The following is a 16631-nucleotide window of genomic DNA, read 5'->3' as shown; positions in this document are numbered from 1 at the left end:
CCCTGCATTCCCAGCTCAGCAAGCTCTGTGTCAGTTAAAAACTGGATATTCAGACCCCCCTTAACCTCAACAATGAGTTCTAATCACACTTCTGCCCAACAGATAAGACTTGCTAACTCTTCCAGGTATTTGGTTCTTGCAACTTTGTAAATAACAAATGGCTTGGGAAACAATTGATTCTTATATTTGCATTAAAAGAAAAAAGAAATAGTGGGAAACCTCTTTGTAGGAGGAAAAGTCCATGCTTATATTTTAACAAATGACAGATTTATTAATGCACTCTGGGTCCTGCTACGGCCTCATCTGGAGTAAAATTCATCCTCCTGGCTCAGTCTCCAGACCACCTGAGACTCCACAACCCTCCAAATTTCAATCCAGAGCAGATCTCAGCTGGAAGTCAGAAGGAAATCTGAGGAAGAGTCAGAGACACAGGACCTGAATGGGGAAGCACAGGCTGAACTGGCCTGAGGACTTAGTCTGGGACTTACAGTATCAATCTAATCCTGATCCTCAGAGAACTTTGTGCTTTGTGATCCTCAGAGAACAAGTGTGAAATCCTTACTGTTTCATGGTAATCTATGAGTGTTTTAATCCTTATAATCTGTGTTTTCCTAGAAATCAGAATTCTAAAGATATCTCTGGTTAATTTCTAATGTAAAGTGAACTTTTGCCCAGTGAATATATGTTGTAAGAACTTCAGTTGTGAGCATCTTTAAAACTTTTTGAAAATCTATAGAACTGATGTAATGCTTATGAAATGGTACTACAGAATAGTTTTGTCATGCTAAATAAGATGATTGTTAACTTGTGTCCAAAGTTGTGAGATCATGTACCAAGTCCTGTTTAAACTTGTGGGATAACTATAAGGAATATAGATATATGTCTTAAATCAGAAAAATAATGGATGGAGATATCATCAGTTAAAAGTAGCAAAGCAAACCTGTCAAAGTGTAGTTGGTTTTGAAGTGGAAAAGTTACAGGACATAAGGGATGTAAAGGAAGTTTGAGGTGGCATTTTGAGGAAAAGAAACCGTAATCAGATTACATTGTTGTAAAAACTCTTGAAAATATATCTGCAGAATTGTTCTAGTATCCAGACTCCTGTTACCGTTCTCTTAGATCATTGAAAATTAATGTTTTCAACATGGAACTAAATGAATTTTATGTGATGGTCACTGTGCTTCCCTGAATCCTCTACTATGAAGGAGACTCTATCCCCACAGGTAACTCATAAGCCCTTTCAGAAGAGTGAGGTAATATCCACTCTAACTATAGCCATGTTTGGAATTGGACTGGCAGGAGCCTGGACTGGTATCACTTCACTCACAACCCAGCAGAGTGGATTCTCATCCCTTCAAACAGCTATTGATGAGGGCCCTGAAAGGATCGAAACCTCCAACACTCAGGAATTACTCCTGGTGGTGCACGGGGGAGAATATGGGATGCTGGGAATCGAACCCGGGTCAGTCATGTGCAAGGCAAATACCCTACCTGCTGTGCCTTCCAGCCCTTCTTGTTTGTTTGGTTTTGGGAGCCATGCCTGACAAAGCTCAGGAGTTTCTCCTGGCTTTGCACTCAGAAATTATTCCTGGCCTGGCCAGGCTCATCAAGACCATATGTGATACTGGGGATTGAACCCGGGTCAGATACATACAAAGCAAGAACTCTGACCATGGTACAATTGCTCCTGCCCCATTCAATGTATCTTAACTCCCAGAATAACTAACTAACTTAGAGAAAATTAAACAGAATACTCAACAAATATACTAAATTTGGGCATAGAATTGATATATTGTAGGTCTGAGTATAAAATTTAAAACCTAGTGAATATTTACTAAGGCCTAATGAAATACAAAGAATGGACTGTTTATGGCCATAATGACTTATAGATAGAATTTATCCTGTTGAAAATATATGTATTCGAGTGAGAGATGAAAAGAAAAATACTATGGTAAATATGAGTAAATCAATGAATTTAAAAGTAAACATATATGGGGACTATAATAAAATATATTTCAAAGTAAGGAAAAATGAGGTGAGACTCATAATTGCTAATTTCATCAATTAAAACTGTTCTGAATAAAACATAAAGCAAATGATAAAGAAATACTTATTAGAAAATACGCACGAAACCACCATTCCATGAAAGTCATACTGTTTTCCCATAGATTCATGTCAAAACTTGTGAAGATTCTGATATTTTAATGAGTTTGCTACTGTGTTAGGGATTCAGGAAAATGGTTGATACTCTAGGCAAGAGACATATAACTTGTTATCATATAACAGCCCACAGTGTGTGACCATCCATACCTGCTTCAATGACTCTTACCTTCCAAGTCTTACAAGTGTGATAGGAAATGATTCAAATAAATGAATGCACACAAATAAATAAATGTACACAAAATGTGTTTGTTATAACTGAATCAATGCTAAGAAAATCTAATCTTTTAAATGAAGCTTCTAGTAATTTTACCCTATATTTGTTCCCTTGAGAAGCAATATCTTCATTATTCTTGAAAGCAAAATATTAATAAAAATAAAAAGTGATAGATTTCCTAAAAAGAGACACTACTTAGTAGAGGGGCTAAGGCAATCGCCCTTTGATAACCTTCTTCAATGATGAGCATCTTGTAGGATCCTTCTAGCATTACCAGTAGTGATCCCTCAGCACAGAACAAAAATTAGCCCTTGAGGAATATCAGATGTTGTCTGCAGCCAAATAAATGCGCTAAATTATTGTGCATATTTATAGCCCACAAAGTATTTAGCTAGTTATTACCAACCTATCATCTATTTTCTATAGAGTGATCTCTAGCTTAAATAAGAGAATATTGTAAATCTTATAATAAGGATTTATTTTCTGATTGTACTGACTTACTATGGACTGGAGCAATAGCACAGCGGGTAGGGCGTTTGCACAAGGCTGACCCGGGTTTGATTCTTCTGCCCTCTTGGAGAGACCTGCGAGCTACTGAGAGTATCCCGCCCCCACGGCACAGTAAGCTACCCATGGCATATTTTATATGCCAAAGCCAGTAACAACAAGTCTCACAATGGAGACCTTACGGTGCCCGCTCAAGCAAATCAATGAACAACGAAACTCCAGTGCGACAGTGCTACAGTGCTACTGACATACTATTGTATTTAAATAGTTTGATAAATTCTACCACCTTTTTAAATTCTTTTTGCTTCTTGAGTCACACAGGGGTTACCCCTGGCTCTGCACTCAGGAATCACTCCTGGCGGTGCTCAGGGGACCATATGGGATGATGGGAATCGAACCCCGGTTGGCTGCATGCAAAGCAAATGTCCTACCCATTGTGCTATCACTCCAGCTCATACCACCTTTTTAAATTAATGAATATTTAAAAGGCATCATGAGAAAATTTCATATCTTGGTGTAAGTGTAATACTATTTTTCTTAATATAAGCCAGAATAGCTTTTCTAAGAATTTAAATTTTCTACCATCTACATCAAGAACTTAAAGTCTTAACAAGAGTCCACACAAACAGTAGAAGTTGACATCCTACCTCGGAAATTCCAGTTTCTGAGTCAATGCAGAGCTTGGGTCAGTCAATTAAGGGATACTACAATTAATGAACATGCATCTCTACGCTGAATCTTCTTAAATTCATTGTGCCAATGATTTGGTCTTAAGTGTCTCTCAGTGTCCAATGCACTCATGTGCATACATACAATATAGGAAATAAGAAAAGCACGATTTGTTTTATTTTTTTATTTTTTAAAAAAAATTTATTAAGTCACCATGTGGAAAGTTACAAAGTTTTTAGGTTTAAGTCTCGGTTATACAATGCTCGAACACCCATCCCTTCACCAGTGCACATATTCCACCACCAAGAATCACAGTATAGCTCCACCCTGTCCCCCCACACCCCTAACCCCCCACAGTCCTAGCCCTCCCCACACCCCTAGCTAGCTCCCCTGCCTGTGTAACTGATAAATTTCACTTTACTTTCACTTTGATTGCATTAAATATTTCAACAAAACTCACTATTATTGTTTGGAAAGTCTCCCCCCTAAAGTCGGACCTGCTGAAAAGGAAGTATTTGATAATTTGTTTTCCATTGCTGAGAATGAAGAGGTATGAGGTCGAGTGACCGCACTTACTGACCTCACGGTTTTGAGTTTCTGTATTTTAGTATTTTAGTAACTAAGTCCAGAGAAATATCTGCCAGAAATTGCATCACTGCCAACTTGTACTTCTCAGTTATATTATATTCCACATATGAGTGCAATCTTTCTCTGTCTGTTTCTTTCTTCCTGACTCATTTCACTCAACATGATACTTTCCATGTTGATCCATTTATATGCAAATTTCATTACTTCATGTTTTCTGACAGCTACATAGTATTCCATTGTGTAGATGTACCAGAGTTTCTTTAACCAGTCATCTGTTTTGGGGCACTCTGTTTTTTTTCCAGATTCTGGCTATTGTAAACCGTGCTGCAATGAACATAGAAATGCAGATACCATCTCTACTATACTTTTTTGCCTTTCTGGGATATATTCCCAGGAGTGGTATTGCTGGGTCAAATGGAAGCTCAATTTCTAATTTTTTGAGAATTGTCCATATTGTTTTCCAAAAGGGCTGAACCAGTCGGCATTCCCACCAGCAGTGAAGAAGATTCTCTTTCTCCCCAAATCCACGCCAACACTGGTTGTTTCTGTTTTTTGGGATGTGGGCCAGTCTCTGTGGTGTGAAATATCTCATTGTTGTTTTTTTTTTTAAAGAAATATTTTATTGAACCACCGTGAAAAAAAGGAAAAAAATACAAAGCTTTCAGGTTTAAGTCACAGTCAAATACTGATTAAACCACCATCCCTTCACCAGTGCACCCGTTCCACCACCAAGAACCCCAATACACCCCCCTCCCACCCCACCCCCCATCTAAGTAGCTAATGATATTCCCATTATTCTCTATATATATTGAGTACATTCCATATTTCCATACAGAACTCACTATTATTGACTGGAAATTTTCCCAAATAATCAGGCCTGCTGAATAGGCATCATCTAATAATTTCTCTTGATTGCTAAGAGTGAAGACTTTAAGTCTGCGCGGCCGCGATAGCAGCTGCGTGGTTTTGGGTTTTTAATATTTTAGCTCAGTTCACAGTCAAAATGGATGGCTGCAAGAATCCGCTCTGGTGCCAAAATGGGTTAGGAGACCTCAGGATCACAGTCAATAGGCGCGGAGGGTCTGTTTCTCGTGCCGCGGCTCCCGGTTCATCTCTGGGCGGAAGTCGCGCCGGGAACGCCCCCCTCCCAGGACCACCTACAGGCTACGTCACTAAAGAAAGTCCTACCTCCTGGTGGAGGGGTCTTAGAGGGTGGCTCTCACCACGTGGCTGCTACCGCTGCCACCATTTTCGCTCAGAAAAATGGGGTGGAGAGGCAAAATAATCCCTCCCCGGGCTGCACGAGGTTGTAGCTCAGTTCACAGTCAAAATGCATGGCTGCAGGAATCCGCTCTGGTGCCAAAATGGGTTAGGAGACCTCAGGATCACAGTCAATAGGTGCGGAGGGTCTGTTTCTCGTGCCGCGGCTCCCGGTTCATCTCTGGGCAGAAGGCGCGCCGGGAACACCCCCCTCCCAGGACCTTCTCATTGTTGTTTTTATCTGCATCTCCCTGACGATTAGTGATGTTGAACATTTTCTCATGTGCCTCTGAGCCATTCAGATTTCTTCTTTGGGAAAGTTTCTGTTCGTTTCATCACCCCATTTTTTGATCGGGTTGGCAGTTTTCTTCTTGTGGAGTTCAACCAGTGCATTGTATATCCTTGATATCAACCCAGTTATCAGATGGGTACTGCGTAAATATCCTTTCCCATTCTGTAGATTGTCTTTGTACTTTGGTCACTGTTTCTCTTGAGTTGCAGAAGCTTCTTAGTTTGAGAAAGTCCCTTTTATTTATCTCTGTTTTCACTTGCTTGGCCAGTGGAGTGGCACAATTTTTTAATAAATTTATTAAAATGAAAAGGAAAATGTCCAAAGAAAAAATTTAAATGTAAGCGCTTCAAATTAAAATTTTAAAGAAACTGCTGGACATACATAGGAATCCCACAAAATTTAATGTAGTGTATAAAAAGACAGAAATGATGTGAATACAAATAGTTTGAACAAGATGGCCACTCAATACCTCTATTGCAAACCACAACACCCAAAAGGAGAGACAGAGAACAAAAGGGAATGCTTATCACAGAAGTGGGGTGGGGTGGAGGGGATGGGATGGGGGGAGTGGAAGGGATACTGGGGTCATCGGTGGAGGAGAATGGGCACTGGTGGAGGGATGGGTATTGTATTTATTTCAGCATTGTATGACTGAAACACAAGCACGCAAATATGTAAATCTGTAACTGTACCCTCACAGTGATTCATTAATAAAAAATAATACATTTTAAAAAATAATGTGAACACAAGTTTGCTTTACCTAAAATATTGTCTTTAAATGTTTTTTGCATGTATGTGCAATTTGAGTTCAATTAGCATAATAAACTACTAACACTGTCTCATTCTTCTTGAAGAGATCTTGAACAATTTATGACATATGTTTAATTCTTTCAAAAATTGTCATTAAAATATAAACTGACAAGGAAACTATTGAAAGTACTATGCTGATTTGTATTTTCATGAATCTGAAGATATTCAAAATGTGCCGTTTCTCTTCAAAATACAAATGTCAATACAGTCATTACATATAATCCACAAATCCTAAACAACTCACTCAAGTGCCACTATTTTTCTACTACATTAAGTATACATTTTCTCAGGGAAAAACATCACAGGTAAAATGTTTGTATAAAATGCTCTACATTACATACACATACACACACACATTGGTTATCAATTGATCTTGATCTACAACTGTCAATTCAGTGGATCAGTTTTCAGAGTTCAAACACATCCTTGAGAAATTGAGTGGCATCCAGAGACTCTGAGAAATTGATATTTTTCATGTTTTTCTAATGCAATTTCTGCCTCACTTTTTTACTAAGCCCATATATCTTTTGTGCTGTCTTCTGAAATGATGACCATATGGCATATTTGGAATTGAAACATTTTCTGAGGTTCTAAAACTAATATCTCTAAAGGAAACTTAAAATAGCAGTATAACTCAAGCATTTTCTGAAACTGTGGATACTTTCACTTAGAGTTTATTTTCCAGGTCCTTTTAGATGTAGCAATTTTAATACCATGATGGGAGGATTATAATAAAAGTAAGTCATGAACTAGGGAACATATTTATAGTAAGTTAACATTATGAAGTGCATTTTGACTATTTTAAATGAACTGTGTGAGTATGGTAATTTATTTTTTCATATAATTCTCTGGTAAAATACACAATATATAAATATCATGATGCTGTAGGTAAGTCTTTTTTGTTTTAATGTTTCTTTAGTAATAAATTATTTCTATCTTCCTTCCCCAGTCTTTATTTTTATATAAACATCTAAATAAATTATCTCATATTTACATAAAAGTCAAGAAATACTATGTAAATTTACTCCAGTTTATATAATATGCTACTGTTGGGTTAATAATATAGTAACTAGAGGATATTTATTGAACTAAACTTATATTTATTTATGTTTTTTACTGTGATATAGATAATTGGAAGTTGAGATTAAACTAAATTGACCATGTCTGGAAGATTGATAAACAATAAGATAAAATTCTTTTTAATTCTGTAACACATATTTAGCCTTAGAAAATGCTGAGAATCTATGAGTCAACCCTAAAAGTCTGTGTATCATGAAGAATTTAATTTGTTACCCTCCTAAATATAATTCAACAAAGTATAGCATTACAGATTGTTCTGTTACACATTGCAATGACCTTGAAATTATATTTGCAACTACTAGAAAAATGCCATTGAAAGCATGAAAAAAATACAATATTTGAGTGCCCCAAGGGCCGCCAATGGCTGTTTTTGGCAAGATATTTGTGCTACTATATTTATCGCAGTGTTATTAACAATATCCAAGATCCAACCTGAGTGCCCCCAAGCAGATGGCTAATGAAAGAAACTATGATATATATATATGGATATGTAGATGTATAGATATAGATGTACATACAATAAATTGTGCCTCAGATATAAACTGTGGTACCTGGGTATATGTACAAAATGGAATATGGTTCAGATAAAAATAGAAGAAACCATGCAGTTTGCCACTATATGGATGGAATTGGAGGGTGGACCTCAGTGAGGACAGGTAGATAGAGATAAAAGACAGAGAATAGTATGTCTTATATAGGACATCAAGATGCATAGTAAGGGAATAATGAATCATCAAAGTAAAAATCCTAAGAACTGGCATACAGAGCTGACCATGGTAGATACTTGGATGAATAGAGGAGGGAAGGAGTAGAGACAAGGGGTGGAGGGATGGGGTGACAACTGAGGGGAGATCTAAGATAAGAACACACCGGTTGAGTGTGGTGTTGGAATGTTGTATGCATGTAACACTACTATTGACAGAGTATTAAAGTTATAAAGTGCAGTGACTAAAATAAAATAAAAATAAAATAAGTCCCTAGGGTACAGAATTTGTCCTACCTAAAGCTGATTGATAAAAATCATTCACACTTGATGACTTTGTGAAAACATAACTCTTTCTCTGCTTCAAAAGCTTAGGTGACTGGATTCTCTCTTTGATCACTGACCTTGGAAACCATAGTTCTTTTTTTTTTATAAGGTAACATCTTTGATATATCTCATTCTCTGTCTCTCATTCTTTACCTGTTATATCTTTCTCACTCTTTTATTTTAAAACATTACAAAATAATTAAATGCATTATTTTCAAGAATTAAAATTAATACCAGAGAACAACTAACCTATCTAGTCTTCCTTTTATAATAAATATTTATAAATATTTTTATATATCTTTATAACAAATATTTACTTTGGACATGCAATGAATGGCACAGCTCCATTCCATGTACTGTACCTGCTTAACCATTTTCCTTTGCAGGTGACCCAGAATTGGAAACAGGTACTCCCTTAGGTTTTTCTGTTCATATTTACAATAGTCAGAGGGAAGAAGACATGTAACAGATAATCTCACTCATGTGTAGAATATAGAAAAATAAAACACAAAATAGTAATGGGACAATGACAAACCCTTGACCATGAAGTACAAAATACATTAACAAGAAGTGGGAGGAAGTCTATCTGTGGTTGAACACAAATAACATTTGATTAAAGGTGACATATATGGTAGTAGGTCATGGATATTTTGGTCTTGCCAAATATAGTAATCTTGTACATCTAAACTTCAATGGAATTTCAACATTGTACCTGAACTCTATAAAAAAAGATAATCAATTCTGACAGGCTTCAGAGAGGTTGGAGGAATGCTCTTTTGAACCCTAAGGATACAATAGTCAGGGTCCACTTAGTTAAGTTACCACAACTTTGTAGAACAAGAAGTGCATTATTGAGGTTCTTAGAAGCTCAAATTTTATTCCCTGGGCTCCTTTATATCCATGTTCCAAAAATGGGGCTTGAGCAGAATTAACAGAGGTAAGTTTAAATTCAAGATGGCCAAACAGTGACTCAACCACTTTTATGGAGTTTTTGGCGAAATTAATCCCTAATAATAGGCACCTGGACAAATGAGACTCCCTGTCCTCCTGAAAGACTTGAAGTTGTCCCTCTTCAGCAAACAATAAATCCTGTTTCCATTTCAAATATATAACTAATTCTGAATCTAAAGACCCCAGTGTTTATCAAATCAAAATTTGGGTACTCACCACTTCAAAGATATAATATTATCATTAGATTATTGATGCCAATCAAAGAGACTCAAGTTTATGCAAGAAAAAATGTTATTATTGGTGTTCTATGTGCTTTGGTTCTGAGAAAACAGGTTAGAAAAAAATTTATGATTTCAGGCAGAACCTGAGAGAGTTCTGTCTCAAAGCCATTCAAACTGGCCAGTGTCATTGGTTAATGGATCCTTGGAGGGTGTGAGTCATCCCCTCCACGTGAAAAATGTCACATGGTTCTTTTCCCAGATCTGCCTTCTAGATTTGTGTTGATTCTTTTTTAAGGAAGAGAGGAGTTTGGGGGCCTGAGGAGCCTCAGGAGTATTCTCAAATGGCCTGTTGTGTTATTCTCCCCATTCTCCCCATTCATAACTGAACCTGGTTTAACGTTACACCAACAGCAGGAAAACATCACTTGGACAAAGACTGAGTGAGAAAGAGTATAATAAATAACTCATTGAGGAGCAAGATGAATCTTACCTCACTAGAGTACAACTCCTCAACCTGCAATGGCATTCAATATTGCTGTTGGAAATTGAGATAATATTAGGACTAAAAATGGAAACAGTTTCACAGTCCTACTTGGTAGTAAAAGTGTAAAATAAACCTCTGCTAATTTTTTAACATTATTTGGTTGTATTAGATGGGTCACACCTCATGGTACTTGTGGTCACAAAGTGCTGAATTAAACTCAAAGACCTATGTGCATATGCCAAGCATGTGCTTAATCACTTAAGCTATCTCCTCTGCCCCTCATCCTAATGAGTTTATTGTTATATTTGTCACCTTAATATCTTTCTCAAATTAAAGATTAATTACTTTCATGTTTCTCAATACTAGTAGAATCAAAAACTGAATATAGTCTGAAAATTTACAAATCATAAATAATGAGTACCTGATTTACAGCTGAAATTCTGTATTTGTTAGGTGAGGTGAAAAAAAATCCGGGTCCTTATAACTCTTTAATAAATGATCTGACCAAAATTGGCTTCCCTATAATCCCGTAATCAGAAAAAAATAGTTTGATATTTAATACAAAGATACTTAGGTTTGACAAATATTTGTATTTAGAGAATAATGACTCCCCAAGCCAAATCATGTACACTTACACCAGATTTGAATGGAATAGTTGAAAAAGATTTTGCAAAAATTTAGCTAAAATCAATTCTCAATGCAACATATATTGTTCTCTGTCATTTATCTCACACTTTTCCTAGACCTGACACAAAACATACCCCACCATTTCATTTACGTTGCATAAAAATATATATTGTAGGCAGTCTTTTCATTTGCTTTCACTCAATTCTCACTTATGTAAGCAAAAAGCTTTATAATGGACAAAAAATGGAACTAATTAAATTTATAGCTAAGCACAAAGGAGTAAAAGCAAACTCAGAATGGTGCACTTTAGATCATTTTCTAACCTAAATAATGATTTGTGAATAAAGATCATCAATAGTAAACTATTTATACAGTGACATTGTATTCTTTGGTTGTTTAGTAGCACTGTAGCACTGTCGTCCCATTGTTCATTGATTTGCTCGAGCAGGCACCACCAACTTGTGAAACTTGTTATTGTTTTTGGTATATCGAATATGCCACAGGTAGCTTGCCATGCTCTGCCATGTGGGCAGGATACTCTCAGAAGCTTGCCAAGCTCTCCGAGAGGGACAGAGGAATTGAACCCGGGTCAGCCACTTGCAAGGCAAACACCCTACCCACTGTGCTATCACTCCAGTTCCAGGCTGTCTTCGTAATAAAATAAAATTAATTAAGAGAAAACTAAAAATTTTACCTAGATTTCCATTTTACACATCTTTACTTGTGAGATATAATTCCAAAATTAATTTATTGTGTATGTGGGCTTTTAGTGCTGAGAAAGGACGTATGTTTTCTACAAATATGATATGTGATTTATCACTACTTATCAGTCATATGTTTAGATCTAATGAAAATAACTACTTACATATATATATATATATATATTGCTGTTTGAGTCATACCTGGTGATGCACAGGGGTCACTCCTGGCTCTGCACTCAGGAATTTCCCCTGACAGTGCTCAGAGGACCATATGGGATGCTAGGAATTGAACCGGGTCGGCTGCGTGCAAGGGAAATGCTCTACCTGCTGTGCTATCTCTTCAGCCCCACACCAATAATTTCTTATAACAAGATTATGATTTTCCTCAAATTATAATATGCCAAGAGCAATAGTTTTGAAGTGGAGTCCATTGACCAGAAACATTATTTTCATCTGAGACTTGTTAAATATTCAAATCTATAAGCACTATGAGAGAACCATTAAATCAAAAACTGCAGTTGAATCTGTATGGTTAGTAATTTTTAAGACTTCCAGGTGATTCTGATGCATATTCAAAGTATTTAATTAATAACAGAATTGATTATCCAGTAGATATATGTAAGTTGAATACAGTGCATTAACCAATGATTTTAGTTTCTAATGTTCTTAGAGATACTAAATTTTACCTATTTTTATGGATGGATAGTTAGATCTTTCATATACTGATTTAAGTTAGTCATCATTTTAAATATAGCTCTTTCTTTGGGTACAACTTTGACTTCAATATGTCAAAATTTCCAATGCCGCCATCACTCAATCTAACTTCATCAGTTTGTGAGACTTATTAAACACTCTTTAAACATTTGAACAATGGTATGCCAAGTGAAACTGATTGCTTCTTTTAATTCTAGTTGTGATTCAGTAAGAGAATGGATAAAGACCTTGCACTTTAGTATTTGATTATTTATTTCATGATTGATCCATTTTAAATTTATTCAACAAATGTTTGTTGGGTCATGTCCCTCTGGAATCTTCTGAAAGAGGATATATCAGTTTAAAGAAAGAAAACTTTTTAGACCACAGAGAGGTCTACCTCCCAAATCCATGAAGACTTTGAACACAAACATTCAAAGGGCATCAGGGATATTCAGTTCACTGTCACTGTCACTGTCATCCCATTGCTCATCGATTTGCTTGAGCAGGCACCAGGAATGTCTCCATTTAAGACTTGCTATTACTGTTTCTGGCATATTGAATACGCCACAGGTAGCTTGCTAGGCTCTGCCATGTGGGCAAGATACTCTTGGTAGCTTGCCAGGCTATCCAAGAGGGGTGGGGGAATCAAACCTGGATCATCTGCATGCAAGGCAAATGCCTACCACTGTGCTATCGCTACAGCTCATTCAGATTCAAGTTTTCTCAAATTGAAAAGTTAAGTGTATTTACAAACTCACTAATAACTGCCCTTTTGCCTTCAGAACTTTAGAATAATTTTATAAAATTCAAATTCAGACTTTTGGTAAATTATAGATAGCTTACAATTGATTTCTAGTTCAATCTCATTATGAGTCAAGAATGCATTTGTAAAATATGAATAGTGAATATTTACTTCTGAGTAAAATTATTCTCTATTAAAGTAGCATTACATATTTACCATAAGACATGAATGAGAAATTTCTATTTTTGCATTGTTTGTTTTTTACTTGGCATCATTATTTACAGTACTGTTGATAATAGTTTCAGGCAAATAATACCCACCACGTGTCACCCTCCAAAACCATATTACAGTCTTCTACCCCAGACCTTTGTCAAATTAATCTTTTAAACATTTTTGATGAATCACCGTGGGATGCAGTTACAGACTTACAATATTTTATGCTTACATTTTAGTCATATAATAATCCATTGACCTTTTCTCCACAAGTGCCCCATTCTCCACCACCAATGTTCCCAGTATCCCTTCCAACCCCCCCCCCCCCATTTCTCTCTGCTCTCCCCCCCTTCACCTCTGTGACAGACACATTCCCTTTTACTTTCTCTTTCCTTTAGGGTTTTGTGGTCTGCAATGCAAATATTGAATGGCCATCATGTTCAGTCTATATTCTACTTTGGGTTTGTATCTCCCATCCCGAGTGGGCCCTCTAAACACCCTTTACTTGGTGGTCCCATCTCTATCTGAGCTGTTTTCCCCTAGCATGTGAGGCCAGCTTCCAAGCCGTAGAGCAAATCTCCTGGTAGTTATCTTTACTATCCTTGGGTGTTAGTCTCCCATTTTCAGACTTCATAGTCCACAATTGAGTACATTCTAAGTCTGTCCCTCTTTTTGGTTTCTGTTGTGATGTCCCCCTTTTCATTTCTGATTCGGTTTCTTAGGGTTCGTTCTCTCTATTTCTTTGTGAGTCTTGCTAGTGGTTTATCAATCTTGTTTATCTTGTCAAAGAACCAGCTCTTGGTTTCATTGACCTTTCAGAATGTTTTTTGAGTTTCCATGTCATTAATTTCTGTTCTAAATTTTATTATTTCTTCCCTTCGACCTGATTTGGTCTCCTTTTGTTGGTACTTTTCTAAGATCTTGAGCTGTGAAGTCAAGTTATCTATGTAGGCTCTTTCTTCCTTCCTGAGGAATGCTTGCAGAGCTATAAATTTTCCCCTTAACATGGCTTTAGCTGTGTCCCATAGGTTCTGGTGGCTTGTGTCTTCATTCTTACATTTTTCCAAGTATCTTTTGATTTCCTTCGTAACCCACTCATTGTTCAACATTGAATCTTTTAATTTCCAGGTGTTTGATTTGGTTCTCCATGTCTGTGTGTGATTAACTTCTATCTTCAGTGCATCGTGGTCTGAAAAGATAGTTGATACAATTTCTATCTTCCTGATTCTATTGAGGTATTTTTTGTGACCCAGCACATGGTCTGTTTTGGAAAATGTTCCATGTGCACTGGAAAAGAACGTACATTCTTTTTTGGAAAGGGTTAAAGCTCTGTATATGTCTATTAGCCCTCTCTCTTCTATTTCTTCCTTCAAAGCCATTGTTTTCTTGCTGAGTTTTATTCTTGTTGACCTATACAGAGGTGATAAGGCTGTGTTGGAGTCTCCAACTATTACCGTGTTGCTAGCAATGCCCTCATTAAAATCTGTTAGCAGTTTTAGCAGTTGTTTTAAGTATTTAGCTGGTCCCTCTTTGGGTGTACACATGTTTAGGAGTGTGATTTCTTTCTTCTGTACATATCCTTTGATTAATAAAAAACGTTACTTGGTGCTTGCTCGAGCAAGTTGATGAGCAACGGGATGACAGTAATGACAGTGATGACAATAAAAAATGGCCTTGCTGTCCCTTCTAATCTTTCTCAACCTAAAACCTATGCTGTCGGGCACTAGTAAGGCCACCCTGGCTTTTTTGAGGGAGTTGTTTGCTTGCAGGATTGTTTTCCATCCTTTGACTTTGAGTCTGTGCTTGCTCTGACTGTTCAGATGTGTTTCTTGTAGGCAGCAGAGTGTTGGGTTCAATTTCTGAATCCATTTTGTCACTCTTTGTCTCTTAATTGGTGTATTTCGAACACTGATATTGAGAGAGATTATTATCATAAGGTTTTGTGCCATATTTCAGTAGGGGTTTGTTGTGCTTGTAAAGGTTTTTCTTGTCTTATGATTGCCCCTTTAGTCCTTCTTTTAAGTTTTGAGTATATGAAGTTCCTGAGACGCTGTTTATCCACAAAATACCGTATCATTCCTTCGCATTTGAGTGAGAACTTAGCCAGATAAAGTATTCTTGGTGAAGCATTCATTTCATTGAGTTATTTTTACTATATCCCGTCATTGCCTTCAGGCTTGGATGGTTTCCTCTGATAGGTCTGCTGTAAATCTAAGGGGTGCTCCTTTGTATGTGATTTCCCTCTTTGATCTTGCTGCTTGCACTACTGTGTCTCTATCAGTGGCATCCATCATTCTGACTATGATATGCCTTGGAGCCTTTTTTTTTTATGGTCTCTTTTAGCTGGCACCCTTGGGCTCCTAGGATCTGAATGCCTGCATTCTCCAGCTCTGGCAATTTTTCAGCAATGATTTCTTTACTTGTGACTTTTTCACTGGGGTTGCCTCCCTGTCCTTCTGGTACTCCGATGATTTTAATGTTATTCCTCTTGGAATCATCCCATAGGTCTTTGATTCACCTAGAGCTCTTTTGAGGTCTACTACCATTGTTTTTTGTTGCCTGTAATCTTCCTGCAGCTCATCTTCAAGCTCACTGATTTTGTCTTTGGCTGTAACCATCTTACTGTTGAGGGCACCCACTGAGTTTTTTATTTCCTCTATTGAATCCTTTATTTGTGACACATCTGTTTGTAGCTTTGTTATTTCTGCTCTCATTTCTTCTTGTATTTTGTTGGTTGTCCATTCCACTGTTTGTCATGTCCTCCTTTAATTTATTGGATGTCTGTTCTACCGTTTCTTTGAGTTCGTTGAACATCCTCAACATTTCATCTCTGAGTTCTATGTCTGAGAGATTATATTTGTGGGAATTTCCTGATGAGGCTTCAGAACTCTTTTCTTCATCCACTCCTTGTGGGGGATCTGTGCAGTCACTTTATGTTGCTGTGGTAATATGGAGGTGGGTCCCTTTAGTTCATTATCAGTGACCAACTCTCTCTTCAAGGGATGATTCTAGATCGGCTTGGTGGATGATGGTCCTTTATCTTCCTCTCTTTAAGAATACTACCTCTGGGGCCGGAGCAATAGCACAGCGGGTAGGGCGTTTGCCTTGCACGAGGCCGACCCGGGTTCGATCCCCGGCATCCCATATGGTCCCCCAAGCACTGCCAGGAGTAATTCCTGAGTGCAAAGCCAGGAGTAACCCCTGAGCATCGCTGGGTGTGACCCAAAAAACAACAAAAAAGTACTACCTCTTTGGTGCTCCTCTGTGCCTTACGTGGGGTCACTAGTGTGGTTTCAGGAGATGTGTTCTTTTGGGGAATTGTTCAATTCTTTGTGTTCACTTTTATTTCGGTGTTTTGGGGGAGTATTTTGATTGGAACAGGC

At 37.3% G+C, this 16631-nt stretch overlaps 1 pseudogene; it reads right to left on the bottom strand.

The window, feature by feature from the left end:
• LOC101554522 (grpE protein homolog 2, mitochondrial-like) overlaps positions 1-15866 on the bottom strand; it is a 50938-nt pseudogene extending 35072 nt beyond the window's left edge.
• Between the last annotated feature and the right edge of the window lie 765 nt (positions 15867-16631).

Source organism: Sorex araneus, chromosome 1 (assembly GCF_027595985.1).
Source record: "Sorex araneus isolate mSorAra2 chromosome 1, mSorAra2.pri, whole genome shotgun sequence".
Lineage (NCBI taxonomy): Eukaryota > Metazoa > Chordata > Mammalia > Eulipotyphla > Soricidae > Sorex > Sorex araneus.
The sequence above is the reverse complement of the archived record's forward strand: the minus strand, read 5'-3'. Positions and strand labels throughout refer to the sequence as shown.